Below are 15,994 nucleotides of genomic sequence, written 5' to 3' on the forward strand. Positions count from 1 at the left end.
CATGCAAGTGCTGCTAATATTTCATAAATATTTACTGAAAACAATGACGTAAAAGTAACCTGTTCAGAAAAGTTGCAATATCAACCGAAACACCGTTGTATTTACAGTATTTAGCTGATGCTTTTATCCAAAGCCACTTACAATTATGACTGAACACAACTTGAGTAACTGAGGGTTGAGGGTCTTGCTCAGGGGCCCAACAGTGGCAACTTGGTGGTGGTGGGACTTGACCTGGCAACCTTCTGATTACTAGTCAAGTACCTTAACCACTAGCAAGCTGTTTAGCCAACATCAGACAAATATTAACTTTATGTGCAAAATATAGGGTCTATGTTGCATAGCTACAGTTCAGTCTAGCCACAGCAGCAAACAAAGGAACCGTCTAACTGCCCAGCTATCGAGAAAAATAAATCAAAGAGACAATCAAATTACCTTCCGAATTTAGGGATTAAAGCAACCACATTTCTCCCCTGTGATGAACATCATGGGATTAGTGTGTAGGAAACACAAGGTCACTGCCTTCAGGACCCTCTGGAATGGAATGTGGTTTGTACCGTCATACTTAACCTCGCTTGGGTCGGGTTGTTTTTACGTATTCTACCCCCGAGCTCTTGGTTATGGCCTTCCAAAGACCTAATTGCGTGTGGAGCAGGTACGTAAAGGTTTATGCAGTACATATAGTAAACAATGTTATTAGCAGGTGAAGGATGCAGCTGGGTAGTCATTTGCCCTCGCCAGCAAATTGCATTCATGTAGTGCAATGAAGAGACCATAACTCCCTTTGAGAAACACACACATCCTTGGGGTTATTCATGGCTATAAAATATCATCAATTACGCTACGTCACCCCCCTGAAGAGGTGGAGCGTCTGAGCTGGGAACCCACTCCACATCCATAACTCAGGCCTAATTCTCCCACTGAGAAACGCATGCCTGCACCACAGCCCACTGGAATTTAATAAATGTATAATATGGTTATTTCCCTGTAAAAATAGACACTGATGAATGTGTGCCCATACGAATCGTGGATATTTGCGCAGTGCCGATGAATGAATATTTCAGTGCGGGTTCTGTGTTATTTATTCTTCTGCACATGAGCAAGGATTACAAGTGGCTGTTGAAATTATATTTACAAAATTATATTGCGCACGAGCTGTGGATTATATGAAGGGATGTGAAATGTTGGTCGGTGAGAAGGTTGAGCGGGAGCTGCTTGCAAGGATGTTCATCTCGGCGGTTCATATTCCTGCAGCCTCCCACACAATTAACAAAGCAGAGCTTCACCGCTCTCTGTACCATTAATCACGTGCCGCGGTCCGATCGACATCAGCTAACCCCCGCGAAACAACCCAGAGAGAGGCGGGCTGCGGGGCCATCCTGACATTTAAGTGGCTGCCTGTTAAAATGACATTGTTTCTGCTTCCCTGCCATCAGTTTAACCCCTCGCGTTTTCACCCGGGGGACCGCGAGCGAGGTGATGGCCTTGCGGCTCGTCGAGAATGAGTTTCACTGCAAGGCCTGTGTGGTGACTCAGTGATGGTCTAATGGAAGGGAAGGGGAGGCAGATGAAGGCAGTCGGGGTGGGGGGTGGGGCCCTGTGGGGCAGAAGGGGCACCTGTGGGGCAGCGAGCAACGGGTGCACCAGGATCAGCTGTGTGGTTCCAGAACAGACGAAACAGGGAAAAGGGACTGAAAGAGACAGCTGTACCTAACACACACCCTCCAGGTTCACCGGGAAGCCAAAAACGCCTGCCGTGCCTGCTCCCCGAGCGGAGGGACCACTATCCTGGAGGGGTGCGAGGCAACGCCTGGATCTGGGGGAACACGGGAGGCGTCTCAGCTGAGATGCCCTTTGGCCTGCCCGTATATCTCTGACACGGCGCAAACAGCACAGCTGCAGGGGATGGGGAGAGTAGCCTTCCATCCCCAAGGCCCGCAATGCCAAGCACTTTTCTTCAGGGACGCAGGGTTTTATTGCCACTTAATCGGCGCCGGACCCCTCGGCGTTCGAAGCATAACAGGCGCGTTTCTAAGGTGTGACGGGAGGAACAATTCCCTCAGGCCTGATGGTATACCTCCAGTGTTCTGAATAACAAGCTGGGCTATCAGAGAAATGCGGGCTGATAACAGCACCTGACACAAAATGAAGGCGTCAGATTTTTTTCTGTTTAATTTCCCATGAATCATTCTTCGCACCAGCGGTACTGAGTTTCACTCTGCAACAGCCATCCATGCTCTAAACAAAGGAAAAAAACGGAAAACAAAATGGTCCGAATTATGAATGAAAGAATAAACAAACAGATGAAATAAACAGATTAATTAAAACAGAGTAAATAAACAAATAAGTCGAATAAGTCTCTTTTGTTTGTTTTTCTTATTAAATATGAGGTTCTGGAATTCGTTGAGTCCTAACATTAAGGTTGTGGGTCAGGTGGGGTTACTGGAAGGATAGACAGGCTTCCAAGCAGAAACACAAAGACACAGACACACTCCAGTGGAAAAGGACGGATGACTTCCCCAAATTGGCTTTCAAAACCCGGGTGGTCAGTAGCAATCCCAGTGCCAGAGCAAATAAGAACACCAAGGGCCAATAACCTGGATTTGACATCACGCATTTTTTTAGGACCTGGCTTTTAAAGTGTTTCTGTTCGTTTCTGTTCATGATGGAGCAGCTTCCATTACAACTGGGTCCATGTTTCCAGTCCTCCTAATGAAAGAACGGGCCCTGGACTGTCTGGGCAAAACCGTGTTTACCCCGTGATGGAAGCCCACAGCCCCGAGAAAGGGTGAGGACGTGGTTGACGTTGGGAAGGCCATCTAGAACAACTGTTCTGGCCTCTTTTCTGAGCGGTTATAGAGTTTGAGCAGTTACATGGTTCGTGTGATTTCATGGCTGATTGGTCCAGCGTCGTGAGCAGGTCATAGTTAGACTAATTCGATGGCTAATTGTAATTGGGCACATCTGCACCTAGTTATGGGCAGCCTGTTTAAACACTGTTTACAGTTTCAGGAGGAAACTTGATTTCGGAGCGATAGGGACCCACAGGAAACAAGCAGAAGCTCGTGTGTGTGTGTGTGTGTGTGAGTGAATGTGTGTGTGCACTCACGCGGAAAATACTGCATCATCTCATAGAATGCATCCTAGTCGGTACAAGATACCATCGAACAAGAATACTGCTAGATACGGGAGTCAATGCTGATGCCTAGAAAGAGTTACAGCATGAGCACTACAATACTGATCCGCGTGCTTTTCAGTGGTGCCCCTCTCCTCGATATTCCGAGCTCTGACAAGTTTTATATGGGCTTTGTATGGGTTGTTGTTGCTGTTTGTGCTTTCACTCAGTAATAAATACTGCTCCTGCCTGCGACTGTACTTCCTGCATTACTAGTGCTACAATTCATTACGCGGTGTGAGAGGTTACGTGGTTTGAGTGATTGTATGGTAATATGGTTTGCGTGATTACACCATCTGTGAGCGATTACGTGGTTTGAGCACGTGCTTTGAGAAGTAGTGTAGTTTGGCTGTACACCAGTTCTTGATCCTGTCTGGGCTCCGTTGACCAGCCAGAGAGTCAGCATGGCGGACCATACCAAACGGAAGATGCCGCAGGGGGGTGGAGGGGGGCACTTGGGATATCGCGAGACCATCTCCACCTCTGCTGCCCTTCATTCCAGCCTGGCAACCTGCTGTTACCCTGGCAACCGTGCCATCAGGGCAACGGAGGTCGTGGGGGTGAACCGTCTGAGGCGGGCAGGAAAAGGGAAGGTGCTTGTGCGGGTCCAAACACCGACAGGTGCGTTTGTCTCAGGGTCTGGCTCCTCCCCTCACCCGAGTCTCCCCGTGGCCCCCGGGCAATGAAAAGCTACGCTTGTGCACACTTGTTTCATTCAAACAATTTTCCCAGCTCAGTGGCAAATCATAGAAGTATAGAGATAATGTGACGGTTGAGATTCCTTCAAATGCCTTTTTTTCCACCACAAAAGGCTTTCAAGCTCTCATTATTCAAATTATTCCAACAGCAGATGACACGGAATTCACTCCAGTATGAATAGTAAAATAGTAGAGACAGAGCCAAAGATAATTCCACGTGAGGGAATGCTGTTTGTTCAGTTTTCTGCGACGTTTTCAGTCGCAGCCGAAACACTGACGCATCTTGACTGTGTTTTGAAATGCGCTCGACTCTGTAGCTTTGTGTCAGTTGTGCAGAAACGCACTGGAGATGGGTTTCTTTTGCCAGGCAGAGCGCTGAGAAGGCCGTTTGTCCAACACTGGCCGAAGATTTCATGCTGCACCTGCTCCATTTTGTGTCTGGAACCTTCCATGTCCTCTTTAGCCGATCTTTCTCTCTCTTCTCGTGAAAAGACCACGTCTTTAGATTTTTCTTTTTTTAAATGCACTCGCACAAAGATTTTCTTTGTGATCAGATCCCTGTAGGATACTCGAAGCTGCTCTTCCGCGGAGCACTACTGTGGCTTTGCCCCCTAATAAGCGCACTGAGCACTTCAAACTGTTGGGAAGCTCGGCGCTGATTACAGATTCATGATCCAGCTGTCGTTATGATGGAGATGCCCTTGCCACCGTCCCGCACCCGCACACTGGAAGTGGCACCGTTGTTGGGTGTTTTTTCCAGAATACGTTTGGCTCCGATCACAACAGGAGCACTGGTGAACTAAGTAAACAAGTGAGGAGATCTGAGATCTATGAAACACGAGCAGAGCTGATGCTCATGAACGCGCATCGCTAGCGGCGCGCGGAAAGCCTGTGCGTCGCCGCACAGTTTTACACACAATTAGGGAACGCGTGGGACTCGCATTTGGTGTTGACAGCGTTGGGCTAATTAGAAAAAGAAGCGACTTCCTGCCAAACTATCTCATTACTTTACTCACTATTGTCTAGAAAATGTACTTACTCTGATACCTTTAAAAAGATCTGTACACATCGACGACAGACAGTTGGGTAGGTACGAGCCAGACAATTACAGCACATGTGCAAAAGACAGCATTAAAGCCACTCATTTTTGATGGACTGCATGTCAAGTTTACTGTGATAGAAGGTTGTTTTGTTTCTACTATGTTTAAGTTTTAATATTTACAAGCAGATCATTCAAAATAAGAATGTCTGCACCTTTTCTGGCTCCTGTAAAAATGTATATAAACTTCCTTGTGCTTGTGCAGAGCTGCCGGAAGTCAGTGTTAGCACTGGGCCACGGCAGCTAATTATAGCCATGTGATTCATATTATGCGCTTATACATGCCATGTAAGTCATTAAAGATTAAGTCAGTAACTGTAATGTTATTACAAGACTTTAAACTACAATGTATCCCAGTATTTTACAGGGAAATGTAATTAGATTACAGTAACACATTTCCATCCGACACAGTAGAAAAAAGAAAACTGCAAACTATCAAATAGGAGTGATCTTTTTAAAAAGCACATTCTGCCCTTGAAGCAACACAGAAAACAGGAGTTAAGGATTTCGCTCCTGGAATCTCGCAGAGCATGTTATATTCCCGGTGCCCAAACGACGATGGCGCAGGAAGGTGCACTTTATTTCCCGCCTCTATTTTAAACCCATCTCACGTAAGGTTGCGTTAAGGTTAAATAAAACCCACTTGAGTATCACTCGACTGGAACATCCTTATCAACGACGCCGCCAGTTTTAAAATTCACGCCGTTTCTGTTACTGCAAACAGTAGACGGTTCATTTTTGCGTCTTGCAAAGAAATAAATCAGCCCGGTGTGTATTTTTGCTCTCGACTTCCGACCTTTTGTACTCTCCACTTCGCACTAGACTGCATTTGGAGTCCAAGGGGCAGTGGAGGAACTGCGGCAGTTTAAGTGGCTGTAAAAGCGCCGAGCAGAAGCCGCCGTGCGCGCGATAGCTCCGCGCTCGGGCGGCCAGGCTGCACGCGGACGTTCCCATTACAGCACCACTGATTCCATTCGCACCATCATGCAGCAAATTCAGATTCGTGCGCTTTTTCGACAGGGTCTAAAAGATATTAACGTGAGCCCCGCTGCTTTCCTCTCCGCGTTGCACTCTCTCGCTTCCGATATAATGGGCCCTTCACACTGGTCGTCTGTCCGCCATAAAGATGCACGTTGGAAAATTATGGCCCGATTTGAAAAGCGTTGACCTTTGTGCCGCTTTACAATGAACGGCTCATGAAGCGTCGCGTGCGCGCCTCGCCTCGCCTCGGTCACTTTTTTTTGGTAGCTGCGTAAAAACGGGGAAGGACACAGAAAAGGTGATTTTCGCTATGGACGTACAATACATGTGCACGAGCTGACGTGTTCGCTTCAACGTGTGATTCTACCCAATTTCAGGCTCCGATGCTCCAGCACAGACATGCGTTTCTGTAAAAATATTCTTTCAAAACACTTAAGAAATCCCTTTCTGGGGTGCATGCACACACAGGCCGGGGGTGGAGGGTTGGTGGGGATGTCACTGCTTCCGCGTGGGCTTTGCCTACACCGTGGCCACGCTGCAACCACGTATTCAGACTCTTAATGATGGGAATTAAAATGAAACATTTAAAGCGTCTCCAGCAACCTTTAGTCTTGAATTGGGTTTCCTGTTTTTGTTTTTTGTTTTGTTTAGTTTAGTTTTGTTTTTCATTTTATATCCTTTTAGAACTTTTCTTTCCTGTATGTACGCCAATCCAATCTGAGTAATCGAACTTCAAAGGGATCTTGGTTTGCAGTCAATGCAAGTTATGCTTTTTTATAGAACGGACTCCACCGTGCTCAGCCTTATCTGAACAGACAGACGTCTGGTCGTATTTGCAATGGTGATTTCAGAATCTTGTTTCCGCACCAATTTTCCTTCGCTCTTGGCCCCGATTCTTCACAGAGCAGCTCGTGGGGATCACCAGGAAACCGTGGTGGAATGTACTGAAATATATTTTTAACACTGTCTGCACAATGGCAAGAAATGATCCTGGTTGAACACATAAACCGGATTGGTACAATCACATTTTCAGCTGTAAGTGTACATGTGAGGAATTTGGTGTGTTAGTGCACCGTGCTGCGACTGTGCATCTAATCTGGGTAGCGTCTCCATGTGAAGGCTGGCATAAAGTTTAGGTGGCGCGCGCGACTCTGTGATGACGGGCTTAGCGAGCCACGCTGAAGCACAGAACGGTTTCTTCGCGCTTGTCGACATGCAGGACACACGAGGCTACGTCTCTCAGCGGAATGCTAGCTGTGAAAGGTCAGCGCGGACCGTTCCTGTTCAACGTGTGCCTCGCAACACTACACAAAGTCGATACACACCGAGGTCGAGTGAATATCAAGCAAAACGCATGGAAGTGGCCTTTTTCTTTCTTTTCCCAAGATGCGTAAAAATAAATGATTCATCAGATCCACATAACGGACGGAGTAGCAGCTTTTTCTGGGAGCCCACATGCTGCAGTCTGGAAAGGGAACCATCATGGGCTCCGAGGCATGTGCCAAGTCCATCCACAACGGCCTGGTTACAACAAAAGCCTCGTGTCAGGCCGAATGCCGTAATGCTTATTACAGGCGTGTCCGCAGTAACACTCACGCACACACACGTGCACACATACACGCGCAAGCTCACACACACACACACACACACACACACAGAGGCGTGCTGCCAGCTACAGGAAGCCTCGCCGGACCGCAAGCTCGAATAATGAGAGACATTAATTCAGACGGTGGAGGTCGTGGCTGGGTTTTCTAAAAGCTGATCAGGCTGGAGGGTTTTTTTACTCACTCACGTGTACGCATGTGCGAGGCTTCAAGATATTACCAGTACTTTACGACACACAGTGCTTTTCTGGAAAAAAAGGGACTTTGAATATTGTAGATTAATGGCAGGTTACCGATCGGAGAAGCACAAATGTAATTCTCTTTCACTGCTTTTAAAAAATCTTACATATTAAACTTATTTTTGACAGTATTAACAGTATTCTGTCCTCCATAATTTGAAAAAAGAAAAGTTGAATTTGCATAGATAGATAGATAGATAGATAGATAGATAGATAGATAGATAGATAGATAGATAGATAGATAGAAAAAAGCAATTCCCTGTACTACTGTTGTACAATGTGAGAATACCAAAATATGTGTGTCAGTAAAATCATACAGAAGGGCTTAAAAGCACATGACGTCCAGGAGACCCCACATCTCCAGCTACAGAAACCGTCGACTGGTGCCATTTTGATCTAACATTTGACTACAGCACATATTCCCTGAGAGTCTCACACCGTCGTGTCCCTGAGCTTTCGCTCTCTTCCTGACCTCAGCAACTTTTCAAATATCACTGCAATAAATATTTATGTAGCTTCCAATTTGAAGAGCTTATCTGTTGTGCTCACCTATTCACGCATAACTAAAACAAAACAAAAATGCAAGTTCAAGGCAGGACAGTCAGTGAGAAAACAGTGTGTAAAGTCTAGATAGATGTTGGTTGACAGACAGACAGACATATGGAGTATTAGTGTTCATAGTGTTCATGGATATATGAATTATGATTAATACTCTGCTATCTTCCCTTTTGACTACAAAGCGTAATGGCTGGGAGCTGTTAGCTGAACACTGCTAGTCAGGTACGTGGGCGTGTCACTCCATCTGTCTGCACAGATGGGCAGAACTTACTGCTGAAAGTCCAACATTAGGAAGCCGTGCAACTTCAAGAGCCGGGTCAGAGCAAAAAAAACAAAACAAAAAAAACCCCACACTCATTCTAGTACAGCATGGCTGCACGGTGCATGGGTTTACAACCAGCCGCAGCAATTTCAAACCTGGCTGTCAATTACCACGAGAGGGGCGGAGGAAAAAGCATTTCAACTACGCACTAAATATCAATCCAGTCTGACGGTCATCTAAGTTCAACTGACTGCTTGTTCATTTCACAAATTGCCTTTATTTGATTGGCCTGTTGCCACAGGGCAAGCAGGAAGAAGCAGGAAGGAGAGATGGATGATGGGTATTCGGGAATCAGGCTATGACTCTAGGGCTCCCTTGGTGGGAAATCAATGGTGTTTGTTTAATTATTGGGTGAATGTAATTAGTGCAACTGCGGTAATTACTACCACTGCCCTGAAGTCACTACACAATAATTTGTATCAAGCCATCTCTTTTTAGTCTGAATGGGTGTATCCCTTTTAATTGGCTCTGGATTGAAAATGTAAAACATTTACACAAAATTAGATCTTTCTCCCCCCACCACACCCGCCCACCTGACTTCATTCCCTTCTGATTGGTTCAGCATGGAAGTCGTGAGCTACAGTGCTCAGGATAGCAGGCTTTTACTGTCTGTCCTTTATGGGCGGGTCGATGATTGCTGCAGACAGCACGCACTAAGCGTGCTCACCCCCGGGGACCCGCGCTAACCGCTGGATTAGCGGCGGTAATTGACAAGGTCGTTGTATCAGTAGGAATCATTTCATACACATCAGCAGAGGTGTGTATCTAGAACAGGACACTTTAAGGGGACGTCTGCGCCCCACGACGGGAGACGTTAGGGATCGAGAGGCGGGAATAAAAACTGCCGATAGAGAACATATTAAGTTAATGATACAATTCCTTCTAATTGCAGACAGATGGAATCTTCACTGGAGCAAATAATTGTTTCATTCCTTAATCACACATGGATTAATGGGAGATTAACCTGACACGACCCCGACCGGTTGGTGCAAATATGGACGCATGGGCAACGGCCTCGATGCTGTGTCAGTCCTCGGCGCATCGCCCTGACAACATGTCGCCCGCAAGGTGTGAAAAGCAGAAGTCCGGACGTTTTTCCAAACGCGCACGATCCCCCTTTCTGTCGGCTCCGCTGACGTGACAGGTCTGCATTTAAAGCAGCCCCATCGCTGGGCCTCTGAGCCAGAACTTTAAACCGCAGCCTCTCAGGAGATGCCAGGCAGCAGTGAGGTCCGTCGAACACACACTCAAGCTTCTGCCATCGTGTTCAAAGCCCCGGCGATGGTGGGAGACAGTAGAGGAAAAAGAAACGCGCCCATGAGCGTCTGCTGAGAATCAAGGACTCTGCGCGCGAAAGCGTCAGCGTAGCGGGAGAGAAAACGTCTGAAAAATGGAGGAGCGTTCCTCCAGGGGTAATTAGAGCGTCTGCACAAGAGGGCAAAATCTCCTCCTGCCCTCAAAGATTCATAGGTTTCACCTGTAGATTGGCCTGCGGCACCTGGGGTTTCGAACCACTAAATCCTTCACCCACGCTACCGATCAGGAGAGAATCCATTTAAGTGCGCTTTCCTTCAACGATTCCCCCCCGACAGAGACGGAACGTTCCTGAGTGCTTTAACATTCCCGGCAGCAGCACGCGGACATTCGCCGGGTGCCGGGAAGCGCTTCCATTCTGATGCCGTATGATAGACAGGGATTGCCCTGGCAGGCGCCCATGGAGCACCGCTAAGTGACACTGCCCTCCGGGTTTATCCGACGTGTCACTCATGGTTTCAGATGCTCCGCCTTCGCCCCGCCTTACCCCGCCGCTCATTGGCCTTCATTTTTTTGGTGTTGTTTTTTTTTTTGTTTGGTTTTCTCCTCTATTATATTTTTATTTCAGCTCAGATAAACAACTCCATGTCACATCTGTCCAGCTCAAACAGTCCCCGGCTGTTGTCTGAATGTCTGTAAATCTCTTCTGATTCATTCATTTCTTCCATTCCTACAGCTGCACAGAGCAATCAATCGCCCTGTTAGCCCCGAGCCTATCAGACAATAGCTGATAAGACAAATGTTCTTTGTCACTGAGTAGTATATAACTTTGCTTTTTCTGGCCCTCATTGATTGTTGATTTCCTCTGCTCAGCAACACTTTTCAAGCTGTGGACACTCTGAAATTTATCTCACGTTACCGGCCAGCAAATCGTCTTTTACCTTCTCTCGTGCTGTTTTCTCCACTCTTCCTTGTCTCTCTTTCACACGCTCACACCCACCCACTCGCACGAAGAGAGACGCGCGCGCACAAACGCACACAGATCACACAGTGCGTACTTGTTACTAACACAGCGCCACGCTATGTTTGCTGTGAGTTGCCAGGTCCGGCGCTACTGAAGCCAAACGAAGAGGCCTCGAACAGAAGTCCCGTAGTACAGCTCGTGCAGAGCCGGGCGGCTCATCAGAGCACGCACTGTTGACTTACGAAGCCCGACGGACTAATTTTGGGGCGCTGTAAAGTCTGTTGTTCCGGGATACCAGCGAACACCAGGATACCAGTGTACTGCTCAGGCCAGATGTGAACACAGCAGGCTTCACAAAGTGGTATTGCAAGGGCTCTCTGGCTCCCCCCACTGGAAGCAGATTGGAGGCAGCGCAGGGGAGGGTAAGGTCAGAACAGTGGACAGATGGGATGGAGAGCAGGTGGGGCAGTTTAGTAGCGCATGTTTAACAAGTTCTGTACTCGTCTCCACCCAGCTTGGGCTTCATCTACCCGGGATACCACGGGAGCTGGACGGGTCTTTACGGCGGGAGGGCAGTACTCGGCTCCAGGCCTGCAGCGGCATTTATCAAACAGATTGGGCCCGTTAGAGAACCGGCAGCTGCCTCACGCAGGGTGGACGGACAAAATAAAAGAAAAGCGTGCTCGTTTGAGCTGTGTGGTTTCCTAGCACGTACACACAACACCTGTACTTGGCTACACACACACATACACACACACACACACACACACCTTGTGATAAGGCTGTTGAGTGGAGGAGAATGGGCTACACATCTGTTCTGCGGGAGCAACCAAAAACCCGTAATGCAGAACTCACATTACAGGGCCCATCAAACAATCTTGGTGTCAGTGTTAATGCTGACCAGCACAGACACCAGTCCTCCGGGCACGGCCCACGTAGGATAGGACCGTTAGCCATTCTAACGTTTTCATTAGTGTGACATTGGTCTTTGACCACCCATATCCAGGTCCAGATCTCTTTTTAAGAGCCACTGGTCTCTGCTAATGGGAATGCAGTTTGATGACCTCAGGCTTGTCGTAGCTATAAACGGAGAAGCTTGTGCAGGCACTGCTGGGTAGTACCACGGGTATGTCCCTGAAACCAAAATATTGCGTAAATTATTAATTACCACGTCGAAAGGGTCTGTTGCTTTGCTGCCTGGTAGCACTGGGTTCCATTTGAATTATTCACTTAGAGGAGGAATTAATGTAAGGATGATATAAAGGGATGGAGGGATGCAGAGATAGAGGGAGAGAGGGACTCGGCTCAGGAGAGGTAGCTGGCTGGGTTTTACTTGGCTCATCAGTCCCCGTGACATCGATGGTGGAGATGTAAACTAAATCTATGTGCATGCCAGTTGCAAAGCAAAAAACCCCCAAAAAACCAACAAAACCCAGACCAGCAGAAAGGTACTGCTGTCACTGTAACATAAATCAGCATGCTTGTAGTTTTCAGTTAGTATCCAGGCTCTGTCTCCGTTAATCTAGTGCTGCTCTTTTTCAGATATCTTCCAGAGCTCCTCAGGACTGGCTTTCCACCGGCAATGAACACGCCGCTTGCTGTCTCAGCCCTAGCCGAGGGGCTGTTGTGGGTTTTTTTTTTTACGTCTAATGTCCGTCTGCCGCATTATTGATCTGCATTTGCATAAATTTCACAGGGCCGGCGGGAGAGCTTCCCGAATGGCGGCGTGTTTAATGGATGCCGCTGCTTCCCGGTGGGAACGCTGCAGAATTGTATCAGGCCTCTCGGACAGCAGGAAGCGCTTAGGATTCAAGACCGAGTCTGAAGGCACGGGAGCACAGACAGGGAGGAGCAGTGGGAGTGACGGACAGGTGTGATCCACCCCACCCCCCCAAGAGATTACGACCCAGCCTGGAGCGGGTTGCTCTCGCGGCGAGGAGAAGCATCACGAAGAAGGACCCACACTGCAGAGCTGCCGTGATTGATTTGTCAGCAAAGAGTCAGTAGTAAGGACATGTCGCCGCTATCCTGGCCATCCCAGGCCACCGAAGATTGTTTAATATTGTGATATCATGCCAATATCCAGCTCTGCTCTCATGGCCAAAGTCATCCGACTTTGACAAATTAGGCACTTTAAAAATATGACACTAACCTTCAGAGGGCACCCCCGCCACAAGGAAGAACTGACGCTCAGAAACATTTTCTAGTCAAGATGAGACCTTACAAATGCAAACATTCTAAAGACGGTCTAAAGATGTTCTAATGACATTCTAAAGATATTGTAAAAATGTTCTAAAGATGTTCGAAAAAAATTTTTAAGATGTTCTAAAGACAATCTAGACATTCTAAAGACATTGTAAAGATGTTCTAAATACATTTTAAAGACTTTCTTAAAACATTCTAAAGATGTTATAAAGACATTCTAAAGACATTCTAAAAATGTTCTAAAGATGTTCTAAAGACATTCTAAAGATGTTCTAAATATATTCTAAAGATGTTCTAAATACATTCTAAAGATGCACTAAAGATGTTCTAAAGACAATCTCTCTGAGCAGTTACTCAGTCACAACTGCATCCCTGGGCTGGAACTGCATCTCAGACAGTGCGGACAGGTTTTCCCAATGCACAGAACAATAATAGCTCCATTTCAGCTTTTGTGCACTTGGTATTAAGCTCGTGAAATGGCAAATGCAAACTTGGCACAGAGGCAATTGGATCTTTTCTGGCTTTGGGGACTTGGAGGCTGCTGCATTTGGACTGGATTGCTTCTGTCACCAAACCAGAGGGCAGTGTCCACTGAGCTGCTGAAAGCCCAGCAGACAGTTCAGCCCAAAGCACTGGAGCTGCATCGCAGTAATACAGTCAGCTCTTAAATGTGATTTCGGCTTTATTTAATTGCGTTCTCCCTCCGCGAGGGTAGGCAAGATCACAGAGTCCAGTACCACAAACAAACCAAAATTACACGCACCTACATTACAGAAACACTATCCCAGCTAAAACTGTCACTGAGGTTCTGGTGGGTCTTAATTATATGAGAAGTGAATCATGGGTGATGCCCTCTGAATATCTCCCCATATTCTATAGCACATATCAAATCAATACAGTTAGGCGGGAATGAATGTGCCTGGGTGATGTTACGGCACAGACAGGATTACAGTGGCGTTTGAGTTCATGGCTTAGCATGTCTACCTGCTGAATAGTGTGCTTGTACAAAAAAAAGTGATATTTTAAATGTAAAAAGAAATATATATATATATATATATATATATATATATATATATATATATATATATATATATATATATATATATATATATACACATCGCAGATTGCCATCAAGAAGAATTTCAACAGAATCGTCTAAGAACCAGCATTTCAAAATAAAAACACACATGCATTTAAACTGATGGAGTGTGTTTTATAAACTTCGCAATATTGCACTTAAGCGATTTGAATAAAGACAGCACATTATATCAGGAAGAGTTCAGCATTACCAAAGCATTCCTTTCTGATACAGCTTGGCCATAAAAAGTGCAATTAAGGCTCTTTAAATTAAATTAACATTTATTAATTATTGAAAAATAAGCAAAATACACTTATCAGAAATTGCAAACCCTAAAATTAGCATATTCCGAAATATATAATTGTGATCAAAACTGAAATTAGTTCATTTTAAAAAAGAACAAATAGTTCAGATTTATTCTACTTTTGCTATTTACCTTCATGTTCGCAAAAATTACAGAACAAAAACAGAACCTTTAATAGAATCAATTTTGATTTTAAAAACAATGCTGGAAACAATGGGTCCATCAATTCAGCATGACAGCCCAGATTCAGCACAGTCCCTGATCTGGGATCAGTAGCTCCTGACAGCGCGAGGCTCTGAGTGTTCGGAGCGATAACGTTTTGACTGATGCAGAGCCCACAAACCAATTAATTTTCCCGACGCTCTCAATAACCGCTGCTGCCGTCCCACAGTCGTGCCAAAGCACCTCATCCAGGACCATAAACGAGCCCATCTGAAACGCCTGTAGCCCAACTTACCCAGTTAGGGGAGCCCACTTAACGGTGTCGGGCTGCTCCCGGTCCTTCGCGACTGTGTCTCCACTCCTCCGCGCCAATCCCCACGCTAAGAAAAAAAAAAGCCTCTGGTTTGGGCGTGTATCGGCAATGCCGTATCGATCTGTTGGCCAAGCGCTGTGTTGGCTGTCACCGTCACCGGTTAGACGGGAGCTCCTCGCAGCCTGCCTGTCGTACCTACAGTGTGGAAGCTGTGGTCCTTATTCTCCTCCTCTCTCTCTCTCTCTCTCTCTCTCTCTCTCTCTCTCTCTCTCTCTCACACACACACACACACACACACACAATGTCAGTGTATCTGTCTCCAGCACCGCGCTGCCTCCTTCTCTGTTCACTCCCCTGACACCCTTCCTCTGGTTTCTGCCCCCCCGCCCATTTTACCACCCGCCCCCCCTCATTCTATTGATCTCCCCATGCTGGTGTTCTCATCCTGTAGCCCCTGGTGGGTGTTCCAGTGGACGTCTCTAGCCAACCCCGGCATAATCTCCCAAGGCTTAGTCCGGCGACAGTCCCATTGACACGCAGAGAGAGAGAAAGAGAGAGAGAGAGAGAGAGAGAGAGAAAGAGAGAGAGAAGGGGGAGGGGAAGACACAGAGAGAGCAATAGAAAGAGAAAGAGAAAGAGAGAGAGAGAGAGAGAGACCGCAGAGTGTGCCAAGGGAGAAAAGCTACAAAGGAGACCTCTCCATCCTCTCTTTTATCTCCTGTTCTTTCTCTCTGCTGCCCAGTGCGATCTGGCCATCAGCCGGGGCAGCGGGACCCCTGCCTCGGCGAACCCGAGACACGCATTTCAGCGGGTGGTCTTAGCCAAAACGAATATAAATGGGGACGGTGATGTCTCATTACCCCGGGCATCCACCACACAAGCTGGCAGGGGGCTGGGCTGTGGTCTGTCGGCATGCGTCGGCCCCGCCTCCTCGCGTCCGTGGAAACAGACGACATCATCGCCACGGTGAAGGGAGAGGACCTCCGCCATCAGTAGAAGATGAGCCAGCAGAACGTTCTCTGCTCCATAAAAGTACCAGAG

The 15,994-nt window shown here is 47.0% G+C and overlaps 1 protein-coding gene across 2 annotated transcripts in view; it reads right to left on the reverse strand.

The window, feature by feature from the left end:
• Positions 1-15,267, reverse strand: part of tnr (tenascin R (restrictin, janusin)) — a 110,833-nt gene extending 95,566 nt beyond the window's left edge. Inside the window, exons 1-2 of one of the 2 annotated variants that reach the window (XM_035536376.1) lie at positions 15,149-15,267; positions 14,936-15,020 (exon numbers count right to left, since the gene is read on the reverse strand). The gene's annotated coding sequence lies outside the window, so the exon portion shown is untranslated. Of the gene's footprint in view, positions 1-14,935 lie in introns of both variants that reach the window. The other variant, XM_027011367.2, reaches the window with a different exon arrangement.
• Between the last annotated feature and the right edge of the window lie 727 nt (positions 15,268-15,994).

Source organism: Electrophorus electricus, chromosome 18, assembly GCF_013358815.1.
Source record: "Electrophorus electricus isolate fEleEle1 chromosome 18, fEleEle1.pri, whole genome shotgun sequence".
In the NCBI taxonomy this organism is placed as follows: domain Eukaryota; kingdom Metazoa; phylum Chordata; class Actinopteri; order Gymnotiformes; family Gymnotidae; genus Electrophorus; species Electrophorus electricus.